Source organism: Acanthaster planci, linkage group LG14 (assembly GCF_054643075.1).
Source record: "Acanthaster planci isolate LZ-2023a linkage group LG14, COTS_SCS, whole genome shotgun sequence".
NCBI lineage: Eukaryota > Metazoa > Echinodermata > Asteroidea > Valvatida > Acanthasteridae > Acanthaster > Acanthaster planci.
The window spans coordinates 6,336,979-6,350,859 of NC_141790.1; the positions used below are offsets into that span (position 1 = coordinate 6,336,979).

At 41.6% G+C, this 13,881-nt stretch overlaps 1 pseudogene; it reads left to right on the forward strand.

Annotated features, from left to right (window-relative positions):
* The first annotated feature begins 1,231 nt into the window (after positions 1-1,231).
* LOC147796789 (uncharacterized) lies at positions 1,232-10,738 on the forward strand (annotated as a pseudogene).
* The last annotated feature ends 3,143 nt before the right edge of the window (positions 10,739-13,881 follow it).

Below are 13,881 nucleotides of genomic sequence, written 5' to 3' on the forward strand. Positions count from 1 at the left end.
TGGCAAACAAAATGTAACTCGCTAAACAAAAGTGTAACTCACAAAACAAAATTCTCGCCCAACAAAATTCTCGCGTGAAAAAAAGACCAATTCTCAACGATGGGGGCGTGCGAAGCACTGTGCTCACTGTTTTGCGCTTGTTCCCTGAACTTCGCTGTCAACCGGGCTGGGCTGCGCCGGCGTTGGAATATTTCCGTCGGTAAAGTAAATATTGGATAATAAATATTAATCCCCTTGAACTTTGTCACTCACGGGATCATATCCTACATTTCCGATACACATGACTTATGTATGTTTTGAAAGCTTTCGTGATTTGGTCCCTAAATTACATTTGGACAGCATGGAATACTCCAATCCACACAGATCACATAACTTTATCTGATCTACGTTCGTCCAGTTGGTATCCAGAAAATATACAACATCTTAGGCCTATTCAGTTCGCCAGGGTTTCATGGCAACATCACCCATCTTTTTCTCTCCTTTTGACCAATTAGCGTGCCAAGATGTCACCTTAGCTTCTCCTCTTTTCCACCAATCACAGCGCCAAATGTTCACGGCGAATACACACACTTATCTCCCCTCGCCCACACACTTTAGCTTGTTACACAACCCTTTATCTCCCCTACAAGCCCCTAATCCCTCTTCATCCTTTTATCCACGCCTATATCATCCTAATCCCTCTCCTAATTCCCTTACAACTTAAATTTCAGCTTTTATCACCCTTATCGTCAGTATTGCGTCATTTTTGTTTGTTGTGCCGGATTAAGACCCCCTTTCCTACTGTCGGAGACTGTTTTTGCGTGTCTGAGAATAATCACAATCGAAAACAAAGTCGCCTTTTGGTTTACACAGAAGATTTTTGATCTCATTAATGAACTTTTTGCTAAAAAAGGGATCGTAAACCTAGACAGAATATACATCAAACGGGGAATAGTATGCATGACAGACAACGGGTCCGTGTATGAACAATTACATTTTTTATTAAACACGAGTTGTTATGAATAAAACTTTATGCCAATCGGGTGCACTCACACAGTGGCATAAACCCAGCGTGCCACGCGCGTGATAAGTGACCGTTTTGTGCCTTGTTTACATTGATCTCCATTATAAAGTCTGTATCCGCTGCGAGCCGGAACAAAAGAGGATGTGTTTGGTACACAGACATATAAACGCATAGGGTTTCACTACACCAAATACGCGCCCATAGAAAACAGTGCAAAATCGCACCGAAATGGCGCCGCCCGTTGACTCTCGTGAAGAGGTTGGCCACCGTATTTTGACTGGAAATTCAAGAAGATCACTTTTCGTTTCAATTTTATGGGGGTTAGCCACAAAAAATTTTTTATTCGCCTTTTCCCGAAGAAACCCTCCAAATAGTAGTCAAACTATTATTATTATTATTATCTTTATTTTACCAGGGATACCCATTCACATTTCTGTGGTCTTCCATGGGGCCCTGGGGAATTAAAATAGATAATCAAAACTAAAGTTAAAGCTTATAACAAAGTTAATAAAATAATTAAAATTACAAAACGAATCTAATAAGATAAAATAAATAAAAAACATAAAACATACATAAAATATACCCAATTATAGAATGGCAACACAAGCAAGGACACAAAACACGTAACAGTAAATAATCTAACTGTATATGTTAAAATATATCTAGAGAAGAATCCAAAAAAGATATACCAAACTAGTAAAAATAATATGTGATAAAACAACTTCGTGGTTGGACAGAAAACAGTACAACATGATACCGATAAAATTATAAAATTAGAATGCGTGAGTGTGGGAACTAGAATGACGTCAAGAGATAAAAAATTAAATCTCAGAAGCTAAAAGATTTGTTTTCAAAAGTGTTTTAAAATATGAAAGCGATGGCGCCGAACGAATTTCAGTACTCAGTGTGTTCCATATCTGGGTACAATTAATGATTGGACTTTTTTTGTAGCACTCCGTTTTATATTTTGGAATAATTAAGTTATTGGCTCCTCTTGTACCGTACTGATGTACGTCTGATGCCTTTATTACGTTGCTGGCTAAGTACGTCGGTGCTAAATCATGGGTACACTTGTACATAAAAACAGCCTTTAGATAGTAAAAACGATCGTGTAGTGGCAGCCATCCTAGTTCCTTAAAAAGTTCACGAAATGGAATATCAAAACCCTGAGACAAGATTAGACGGGCGGCATACTTTTGTAATTTGATTAATTTATCATTGTGCATTTGATACTTATCCGACCATATTTGTGAACAATAGTCGAAGTGGGGTAAAATGAAAGCGTTATACATTGTTTTTAGCACAGCAGATGTAACGTATGGTTTAGCACGTCTCAAAATAGCAAGTTTCTTCTGCACCATATTGATAACATAATTTACATGATCAGTCCATTTTAACTCTTCATCGATTATTACTCCAAGGCATTTCGTACTCTTGACACGTTTAATTACACTCTGATTAACAGCCACTGCTACTTCACTCGTATTCTTCAGCCTAGCTTTTGCCCCTATGATCATGAAATTTGTTTTATTAAAGTTAAGTACCAGTCTATTGGTCTCCAGCCATCTGCTTATTTGGTCTATTGCAATACATAATTTATCAGCAACCTCATTTGCAGTTTTTCCACAGACAGTAACAGTGGTGTCATCGGCAAACATGTCCACTGTACCATCAGTCACTACAGACGGCATGGAATTCACATATAGAGAGAATAATAGCGGACCTAGAATTGAGCCCTGTGGCACACCGCTGACAACCTTTAATCGATCTGAGAAGACCTTTTTAAAACACACTCTTTGAGTCCGGTTTGACAAATAGCTAGAAAACCAATTCAGTGTACGACTTTTGCAACCAAGACTTTTCAATTTAAAAAGAAGAATGTTATGATCGATTGTATCAAATGCCTTCCTAAGATCAATAAAAGCCACTCCGTTAAGTTGGCCATTTTCAATATTACAGCTGCACTGGTTGACCAATTTAGCTAGAATGGTTATTGTTGAGTGTAACGGTCGAAAGCCGGATTGATTAGTGTGCAAAAGCTCATTGTCAGTAATATAAGCATATAGTTGATCGTAGACAGATTTTTCCAAAATTTTGCTGATAATTGGAAGGATAGAAATTGGTCGGTAATTGCCTACGTCAGCTTTATCACCGGTTTTGTATACCGGGATGACCTTTGCACTCTTCATAATCTGAGGTACCGAACCGCATTGTAAAGACCGGTTCACCAGTTTAGTTAGTGACTCGAGAATTGCAGGCATAGCAACTTTAAGTATGTGACAACTGATATCGTCGTCTCCACTAGCCTTATTGATATTCATATGATTTATAATCTCTGCAATATAGGTTCCCGGCACAGTTTCCATTTCAAAGGCATTATGAATGTTACTCTCATGTGGTGAACTCAAACTATGCGCTCAGCTCTGAATGTAGCCCGCCTTTATCCAAAATAGGCCTGCAATCTGGGGCTATTTGTGAAAGAAATACCCCGATCTGGAGACTATCAGTCCCAAATTCGGGATTTGTAGAAATATTTCTATGATCCCTCCTGATTATGGCATGTCTTATTGTAAAAACCCCGTGGGATCACAAAATATTAACGAGCTTATGCGCAGAAATACAACAATTTGATGAAAATGCACCCCAGACCACCAATCATGCGCGTTTCGAAGTGAGTACGTCACGCACACAATTAAAAGCGTGTTAAAAGCGTGTTATGTGTTAAAAGCATTAGCGCAAGAACCATCGCGTGAACTAACGTGCACGTAATCCATTTGTTTACACTGTACTTTCTGGTTCAAAATGACGTCACACTATTTTGAAAAGTATCCTCTTCGTAAGTGTGACGTCACTTCAGTTTAAACCACGCCCAATGCATATGCACTGCATATAGAGTTACATGCATCGATCGCCGTTTACATGGAACCATGAAACGGGAAGTTAACGCGGAACTTCAGCGATCGTCCGATGGGAGCCTGCAAATCGTGGCGCGTCCACCTTTGATACTAAGTCACTTACGAACCAGATGGGCAAACAATAGGCGAAACGATGCTGGATGGCAGCGTAATATGGAAGGGCTGCGTAGCACCGTGATCAGAATATCGACGAGAATATAATATCAAATCAGTGCTCTGAAATATGTGATTGCCGAGCTTTCGGTAACTGAGTACCTTCTTCAGGGCAACCAGATTCAGTTCCGAATGAACGCGGAAAAATCCACGTTCATTCTCCCTGGATGCAGCGTTCCAAGTTCGGAAATGACGCGCTGCTCCAGTTCCTTACGCTGTACATCAGTCAGCTTTCCACAGGATGCGTCACCAAGGGTATGTGGCGGCGCGCAGAAGAGCTGCGCAACAGTTGAGACCAGGTGTTTGTTGGCGCACACTGTGCAAGTGTTCTGCAAATCGGTCACTAAGGCGGCGCTTGGTCTTTCCGATGTACAGTTTACCACAGCGACGACATGTAATATGCAATAAACCACATTACTGGTAATGCATGTATGATCCCCGCGTATGCTGTAGCTACCGCGGGGGCCGACGACCGACGGGCTGTTAACTATGTAGGGGCAGGTGTAACATCTGGGGCACTGACATGGGGAATTGCTGCCTGCTTTTGACGGCGAGACGGAATCCAACCGGGAACGTACAACCATCTCCCCGACAGAACGATCGCGCCTAAACGCGCAAATCGGGGGTTGGCGAAAATGGAAGCTGCGGCCACATCATTTCCCAGTGCGCAGAAATGTCTGAGAAGAATATTACGCACTAGGATGTTTCGAGGGTGGTATGTGAGTACGAGGGGGACATGATCACGTTACTTGGCCCCGGCAGGTTTCAGAGGTTGCATTACATGTCGTCGCTGTGGTAAACTGTACATCAGAGAGACCAAGCGTCGCCTTGGTGACCGCTCCGCGGAACACTTGCGCAGTGTGCGCCAACAAACACCTGGTCTCATTGTTGCGCAGCACTTTTGCGCACGGCCCCATACCCTCGGTGACGTAAGCGTCTTCATCCTGCGGAAAGCTGACTGATGTACAGCGTAAGAAACTGGAGCAGGGCGTCATTTTCGCACTTGGAACGCTACATCCAGGGGGAATGAACGTGGATTTTTCCGCGTTCATTCGGAACTGAATCTGGTTGCCCTGAAGAAGGTATTCAGTTACCGAAAGCTCAGCAATCACATATTTCAGAGCACTGATTTGATATATTCTTGATGGCAGCGTGTTCAGTGCGCATTATGCGCAACGCACATACATTGCCTGTATTTGTTTATATGTACTCCCAAAACGTTCACTCGGGTCAATACGTGTTTTGTAAAGTGTGGTTCCTGCTCTAGAAGAATCCACTTAAATCTTTCTGGGGTGTTTTCAATCAAAAATGTTGTGACAATATTTCTACAGTTGGTCATAATTTTTTTTTTAATTTTCTTCTACAGCAGGATATACACTTTCAGAAACACTTGGTTTACAAAATTTTCAAACTGATTCTTCATTTTTAAAATGGGGTCAAAGGTCACTGACCAATGTCAAAGGTCATTTCGACTCTTGATTCACTAAACTAAATTGGAATAAAACATGGAAGGGCGGATTCCACTAACAATGGCAAGTATTTATTTTTCATTGATGTCTACAAGCACAGCAATTTTTATCAAAATCTGAAGACCTAAGGTAAAAAGTGTGTTGGTCCGAAATGGAATGACCCCTATCTCTTCTTTTCAAATGTTACAACCACACTGTTTTGAATCCCTATTGGTCAGAATAAGTAAATAGAGGATTTTTTTTTCAATAAAATGGCTTCATAGAAGGTTTATGGCTGGAATTCTTCAACTGTGCGTAAATTCCCTGTACCGAGTAGTCTTGGGGCCAAGAACTTTTTCCACGACACAAACCATCAAACGTACTGTACTGTACACTGACACACAGGTACATGTACACGTTGAGGGCGCTATCACATCACGTATCGTTGTCATAGGAAGGTCTTGAATATTTATAAGGTCTAGGGCAGCAACAGATATGGTAATAAAGGTAATATGTGCATTATTCACATAACGTGACTTATGATCGGTGGAAGTTACGCAAATAACTTTCAAGATGCTTTGTGTTCACAAACTACGTATTCATACATGTTCGCCAACATCATGATGGTGTTTTTACAGATGCTCATAGCTAAGTACTCAGTGAATTTAGTTTTGTTTGTTTGACCGGCCTTTGGATGGAATGCCGGGGTGTCAGCTCATTTCACACCCTTGTGCTTGATTCAATGAAACTATTTCCATTGTGCTTACAAGGCGTGCACATTGGCGGGCTTTTCACTTTCAGACATACGCTTCACGTCGAGTATCGACCACACTTTCTAGCTCTCCTGTGTGCACGTTAAGTAAGCAACGTCGTTGTCAGACGAACCTCAAACAGGCACAATGAACGCTGAGGTTTTGTTTCGAAAATTTCTAGACTATTTTGATACAAAGTTTGAATCGATCGATTCCGCTGCAAATCATTCCAAAGACGATTCGGCATTGAAAGAACTCAAAAACAAGCTTGAAGCGCAGGAGCTCTCCAGACCGGGCAATGTTGCTCAATTTGCTTTCTGTGGGCAAATAGAAATTGTTTTAGATAGAATCAAGCTCGCCTAATTTCAAAAGGCCGATGTACAAAAGGCAATTGACTATATACAGGAAGCTGAAGAGCTGGTAGCGGAAAGGAAAAGCCGATTGGTTGACGATTCAGTAGTTGGAGAAAGGAGGGAAAAAGAACCAGAACGCCAACGACCAAAAGAAGGTTCAAATCGCAGAGGAGGCTGCCTTGAAGGAACTCAGAAGTCGAAAAAGTAAAAAACGATCGTTCTCTGATCAACCACAAGATGATTCATGCAGCAAGGTTGGCGCTGATCGTAGTCTTTCTCCAGGTAACTGTCCATTTCTTTTCTTTGTCTTATTTTCAGAGGGCGCTTGAAACATGTCCACACTCCCATGCTTTAATAAATTCTGAGATCAAAATTGATTGTGTTTGTTCTTTGATTTATTGAGGTTGTCTCAATAGAATGAAACTGTTTTTCATGCGGATGAGAGTAGCGAAGGAGCATGAAAATTTCATTCTGTATAGCCCGTGGCAGCGGCCAAAAAGCTGCCATGAGTGCACATAACCAAGGAAATTGAGCCATTTTCAATTTTGTCATGTCGCACCACGGTACGGTCTATTTCTATTTTATTCGTCATCATCACACTGGACCAAATAAAAATACACAATTTAAGATAAGATGACAGCAGCTAAGAAAGTGAACCTAATCACTATGGCCAAAAGGCAACCCCCCAAATGATATATGATATCCCTGCTAACTTTAGCACTGCGAATTTGATCTATTTTTCCCCAAACCTAGAAATTTATAGGGTACATGATAAACGAAATGCTGAATATGGAAATATCTTAAAAATAATCTACTGGCGATCTAATAATCTATCCATCTTAAAGACATGTTACAACCACCCAAAGACGGCATTTTGGGGGAAAATCGTCGGACTTCCAGATTGGGATGCCATTTTTGTTTCCGATTCTCGGTTGAGAGACGTCAAGAACTTGTAGGAATAATTCAATATAACGCTCAAACGAAGCTGTTGATTGGCTCCCTCAGAAAGTCGAGGTAAAACAATGAAAACATAAGAAATGAAAATATAGTTTGAATTGTTTGAACAACAGAGGGCCTCCTCTTTCGCGCCACTTTAAACCCCATGACTCCTCATTCAAATAAATTCCTTTTAATGACTTAATTATGCGTCAAATTTCTCAATGAACAACGCCCATCAGTTCACGCCTATCGCACATTGCTGAGTCTTACGCATTGGTACTGTGGCGCCGCGCCCCTAGCCCTCCGACGAAGGCGAGGGCGCCCTCCTCCTCGAGGTGCGGCGCGCGCGTCGGACGGCACGCCGGAGAGTCCCTGAAGGGTGCACCCTGGTAATTAGGCCAGAAATATGTCCGCCGAGCTCATTAATAAAAGTTATACACTCAAAATATTCTATATTAGAGGGTCCTGAGAGACATGGAACTGAGGAATTCAAGAAATATGAGACTGGACCTCTGGGCCGGACTCAGGGCTTTCAATTCTGAGCAATTTGGATGCAATCGGGTTTAAAAGTGGCACTATTTGAGCCATTTTGCTGAGGGAGGGTTTTTCAAAATGGCTTCTTTTCTGGACAGGGACATTTTCTGCATTTTAGGGGTGGTCTGCTTCTGGTGAAAATTTCTCAAAAATTCATTGGTCAACCCTCCGAAAATTGAAAGGAAAATGAAAGAGGACATGTGGAACATCATTTTTCTGTGCAGCCTGAACACCTGTGAGAGTTGTGAGTATTTTTAAAATATTTGTGAAGTATGGGGATTTATCACTGCTGTCTATGGGAATTTATTTGTAGTGGTGCACCCCTGAGCGTCTGGGGACGAGTCCGTTGGGACCGAAGTATACCGTCCCCCAAGAAAGTTGGTCTTCGTCGAGATGATGGCTAATCTGATTGGTCGAAATTTAATGACGTAACCCGGACACACCTGACTTGAAATATACTTCGCCTGGACACCTGACTTACATACAACAATTAATAAGCGGCTGGTTTATTCTTCAACACACTCAACCAATACACCAGCAGAGGATGCTATTGATAGGGAGACTGTGTAATTATACGTGACCGGACTTCGCCCAAAGCAGCGAACACCACAATTAATTGTGGGCATCCAGTGCCGAATCAGGGACTTTAGCAAGTCTACGGGGCTTATTGTCAGGGCTGCGCTACACCCAACTCACGTCACGAGATAGCAATCCGCCCTTGTGGGTGCACTGCCCAATTCAAGGGAAATTCTTGGGCAGGCCGAGGCGCTCAAAAAGTACCCCTACAGTTTATTTGGAAAAGAGGAGATTGTGTGGCTCAAGAATTTGTGGGATTGTAAAAGAATGGCCCAGAATGAACTCCCTAGATTCAAGGGCTCCCATCCCAGGGCGAAGCATAGAAAAATGCCACTGAAAAATTGTCCCAAGAGCCTGAAAAGGTGGAGGGATGTCATTTGAAAAATGGCCGCTGACAGACTTGGGAACGTTCACTTTTTGGAAGGTGAGTTTGTTTTGGGTGGATAATTAAAAATTTCATTGGTTAACCTACTAAAAATTGAAAATCAATTGAGAGCTGAATGACCCCAGAACACTTTGTTTTTTGTTTGAGAGGCCTGAGGGACTTCGGTCGCCCGCACCGGGGCTGCAAACGTGGTCGATTTTACATTGTCTTCAATGGGGCTTCAATTAGTTCAGTGCACCCTTGTACGCATCGACCGCAAGCTTCTATCAGGAACTATACCGCACCACCGATTAGCCCCTAGCCCTCAACCTCCCGAGCCCCTCAACAACACAGGCACCACTCGGACTTAGGCACAGTCACACTAGGCTAGCTGACTTTAAGCCTTGAACAGGATTCTCGACCCTTACCTAAAAAAACACCGATATGTCAGCCCTACGCGACAGCAAATTTGTTAAGATTTCCATCCTAGATCTGCTTGTTTCAGGTAGAATTGTTGAAGATCAAGGGCCTTCTTACGTCAGCAGCCACCTATCTGTGGCTACTCAAGCATCTGGTAAAAAGAGATTATATCTCGACTTGCAGAGGTTAAACGAATATGTGCACAAAAAAGGTTTAGTCTTCAATGCAGACAAAACTTTTTTTGATCTCCAGACATCCTTTCAGTGGTTACGTATGATCTAGAATAGTTCATTGGGGACTCTCCAAGTTGTCCAAGAAGAATAGTAAACTACTTAGTTCAATCAACAAACTGCTGTCCCTATAATGGTTATGCATGGCAGTCATCTTTCTGGTCAGTGCTTTTGTTACGAGGGATATGCCCAAAATGTCTACTCATGTGTATCCCTATGGAACAAAACAATGACCAGGAAGATGGGTGAAATTCTTAACCTCTATTAGATTACACCAACATTAGCAGTTTCCATTTTGTTGTTGGCCAGATCATTTCCCTCAGTTCTGTTTGCGGAAACCTAATTCTAACTAGATTAATAACGAGACATTGCCAGATAAAGCTGAATCCAGTGATGAGGATGATGTAATATTGCCTGATCCACTTTGCCGTTCCCAAATACAATTCTGGAAAAATCATGCTTCTGCTGCAAGCACACGCCATATTTTTGCTACTTCTAAATTCAATAACACGGTATGCCGCGACGCGAGCTAATGCGGGTCCTGGGGCCATCATATGCAACAAAACTTACACTGCTCACAAACACTGGGATGAGCATGAAGCCCAAGAGAGCTCTACATGGAGAGAACTAAGTACAATAAAATTCGTAATAGAATCTTTTCTCGCTATCTTATCCAATTCAAAAGTTCAACTTTTCACAGACAACCATTGGCAAGCTGCCGCCAAAACAGTCGAAAATGGAAGCGTGAAGCAGAACTGCGCTTAATCGCTGTAGAAATATTTCAACTCTGTTTTAAAAAAAATACAAAACTAGAGGTTGACCGGTTCCTTGGCCTGAGAATGAACAAGCAGACTTCGTGAGCAGACTTGTCGATGCTGATGACTGGTCTATATCAGATGAATTATTTCAAATTCTAACCCAAAGGTGGGTTCCCGACACTGTTGACAGCTTTGGTTGCTTTTGTAAAGCCAAGGAAAAGCGGTTCTTTTCCAGATTCTGAAACCCTGGAACATTTGGACCCAAAATTGGTCAGGCGAAAACTGCTTATTAGTCCCTCTCGTAGTTCTAGCACCAAGTGTTCTTCATCACATGTACAAATGTAAGGCAACAGGCACCCTTGTGATTCCATGGTGGTCACCCTCTGTCTTCTGGCCAATGTTATGGTCCTGTTTTTTGCCTTGGATTGTAGACACAATCATCATAGAGGGTAATTCCCTGGTTCTTGGTCAGAACAAAATTCACTTCTTGGCTCTCAAAAATTCACCATCCCATTGTGCGCCCTACGCTTAAACTTCACTTAAAGCTAATGTTCCTTAATTTTAAATTCGTTATCCACAGATCATTCTCACGCAAAGTTACTGGACAGAATTCCCATGTTTCATCTTCAAGGAGAAGATTTCTATGATGCCTTATGTGCTAAATCTGGAAAAAAACAATCATTAGCTACTTGTATCTATAATCACCATTCATGTATTGCTCGATTGCCAACAACCAGTAACCAGATAGCAGGATTCCTTTCACATGCAATAGCAAAATTGTTCTCAGACAGCTCCATAATCACTACTGCAGCAGCCACTAAATGGCCACATTCCTAATCCAGTAGACTCCCATTGTTCATAATGTAACTCTTGGCGGACGGCGACAGCTCCACAAATTCCCCACCCAAAATGAGCCGATCACGCAAAGCCAAGTAAAAGCGACTTAAGAGAAGTTTAGTCGTCCTGGAAGTAGTCTTTTACAATTAAGAACCGCTTGTTATGTATCTCTCGCCTTTGTCTTAAAGTTCAGACACGACGAAACGGCCCAAATGAAACCTAGTCACATCAGCCTACTGCCAAAAAACAGAGGCATCCAAATATCCCACGTTCTAAAACAGACATATTTAGAAATGGAACCTCGGCCTACTAGTCCTATATCGATGACCTTTATTCTGCTACTAGCATTTTACTCAAATATCAAACTGTAATATTAAGATAGGCGAAGATAAATTCATATTTACCCCTTTGTCTTTTCTCCAAGTTTTCTCCAAGCGTTAAATGATGTAGGTGAAACTAACACTAGTTCGTATGGTCTCAATAGCCTAAGATCAGGAGGTGCAACACACCTTGCACATAAAGGAGTAACAGAAAAAGTTATCATGATCCACGGCAGGTGGAAAACAAGTATGTCTAAGAACAGATAGGTCAAACTCATTGTTGACAAGAGATTGAGTGTGGGAAAGCTGCTAAGCAATGAATAGACAAGAAAGAAAAGAGAGACAGCCGGGCGATGCCCGAAGGGTCTAGCGGACCAAGAAGCCAGGCGAAGCCCAAAAAGTCAGGGGAAAAAAAGGAAAGGAAATCCTAATGTAAGAATATTACTTTAAGCTATAGAATTATGTCAGCATTCTAACTTACCAATTATAAGTTATCAAATTAAAGTTGCTTGATTCAGATCTTAAATATCTTACTCAACGAAAAAATATTCTGTTTGTACTCATGATATGATTGACTTGATGAATTTTTTCGCAAGCTCTCGGACAAATTAGTACTGAGTATACAGTGCTTATTAATATACGTTGGGTAAAGGCAAACCCGTTATATATGATTAACATCTCCCCAACGCGAAAAAAAAAAAAAAATCTTGAAAAATAGTTCGCGGTACCCGCTGCTTCATTTGACTCGGACCGGCCAGCCGACCCCGGCAAGCTCGGTGGTCGAGTGGTTAAGACATTTGCACTAGTAAGCAGGAGGTCATGGGTTCGAGTCCCACCCGAGTAAGCTGGTGAGGTTTTTTCGCAAGCTCTCGGACAATCACTGAGTATACAATGCTTATTAATATACGTTGGGTAAGGGCAAACCCGTTATATATAATTAACATCTCCCCAACGCAAAAAAAATACATCTCGAAAAATTATTCATGTTGCGTTGGGCATTAGAATCAAACTGCTTTTCACGCGGATCAGCGCAGCGCAGCGCAGCGAAGGAGCGTGAAAAGCAGTTTGACATTAATGTACATTAATTCATTTAAACATATAAAACTTTGTATTTTTCAGTCATTTACTACGCATAGGCCTACATGTATGTTGACCTAGTGGGTGATCTGTCCACAAATGGAGGCTATATGACATGTATCAAATATTCAAATGTTTGGTTGAGTTCGAGGTAAATGTAGAACATACAAGTACAAATAAAAAAACCTACAAAAATGCACGATAATAATAAAACTTGCATTACCCAAATATTGCCATCCACCCAAAAAATCCCTAATTAATCGTATTATTGCCACCTAATCCACATCCTATGACACCATTCCTAACTTATCCGTCTATTCATCCCTATCCAACGCCATCTAATCTCCAACCTGTCCCCAACTTCCTACCAAGCCCACCAAAATCTGCAACCTACACCTCCCTCATTCCTATTCCATTCCACCAAAACTCCAACAGTCCTGCAAAATTACACCCAGCCAAGCCACACCCCCTTCCTTCAGTCTCTATCCAAACTCACCTCATCAAATCCATTCCTAAAGGTTGGGTTTGGCACAGTTGGGAATGGATTGTTTGATACTAGACAGAAGATCCACATACGCCATACAGTACATGCCGTGTGTGTTCATGTCCATGCTTCGAGATTTTGGGGTTCAAATTCTGCATTAAATATGCAAACGACACTCAAGCCAATAAATCTATAGTACACATTAGGTTTGGGTATTGGTAAAAAGACAACCAACCAACAAACATTTTAATATTAAATACGGCCAGATGGACAGCCTACCTGCAGCATACGGACTAACGACAGATCAATTATTAATAGGGCTCGCAGCGTTTCGCAGGTAGTCACGATGTTAGTAATTAGTAACTACTTGTTACCAAGTGAAGTCAGCGCATTTTTTAGTCATCGAAAGAGGTCAGTTAATTCGCGATCTCTCCGTTTTAAGCTGGATGTCAAGGGTTAAGTTACGCGCAATCCTTGATTTTAACGGAAACATTTTTGTGGTATACCTTAATGGCTCTTTTCAAATCATTCTCCTTTTTTAGTACTATTGATTACATTTTGGTTGTTAAGAAGTCCAAAAATTGTTCACAATTCGCCATTATTTTATTATTTATCACACAAAAGTGGGAAGGGGTGCTTTCATAGCCCGTCCCTCGGTCAAAAGGGGGGGGTATACCTCCCAACCCCGGGATTTATGCTCATGGATAGAGTAAGGTAT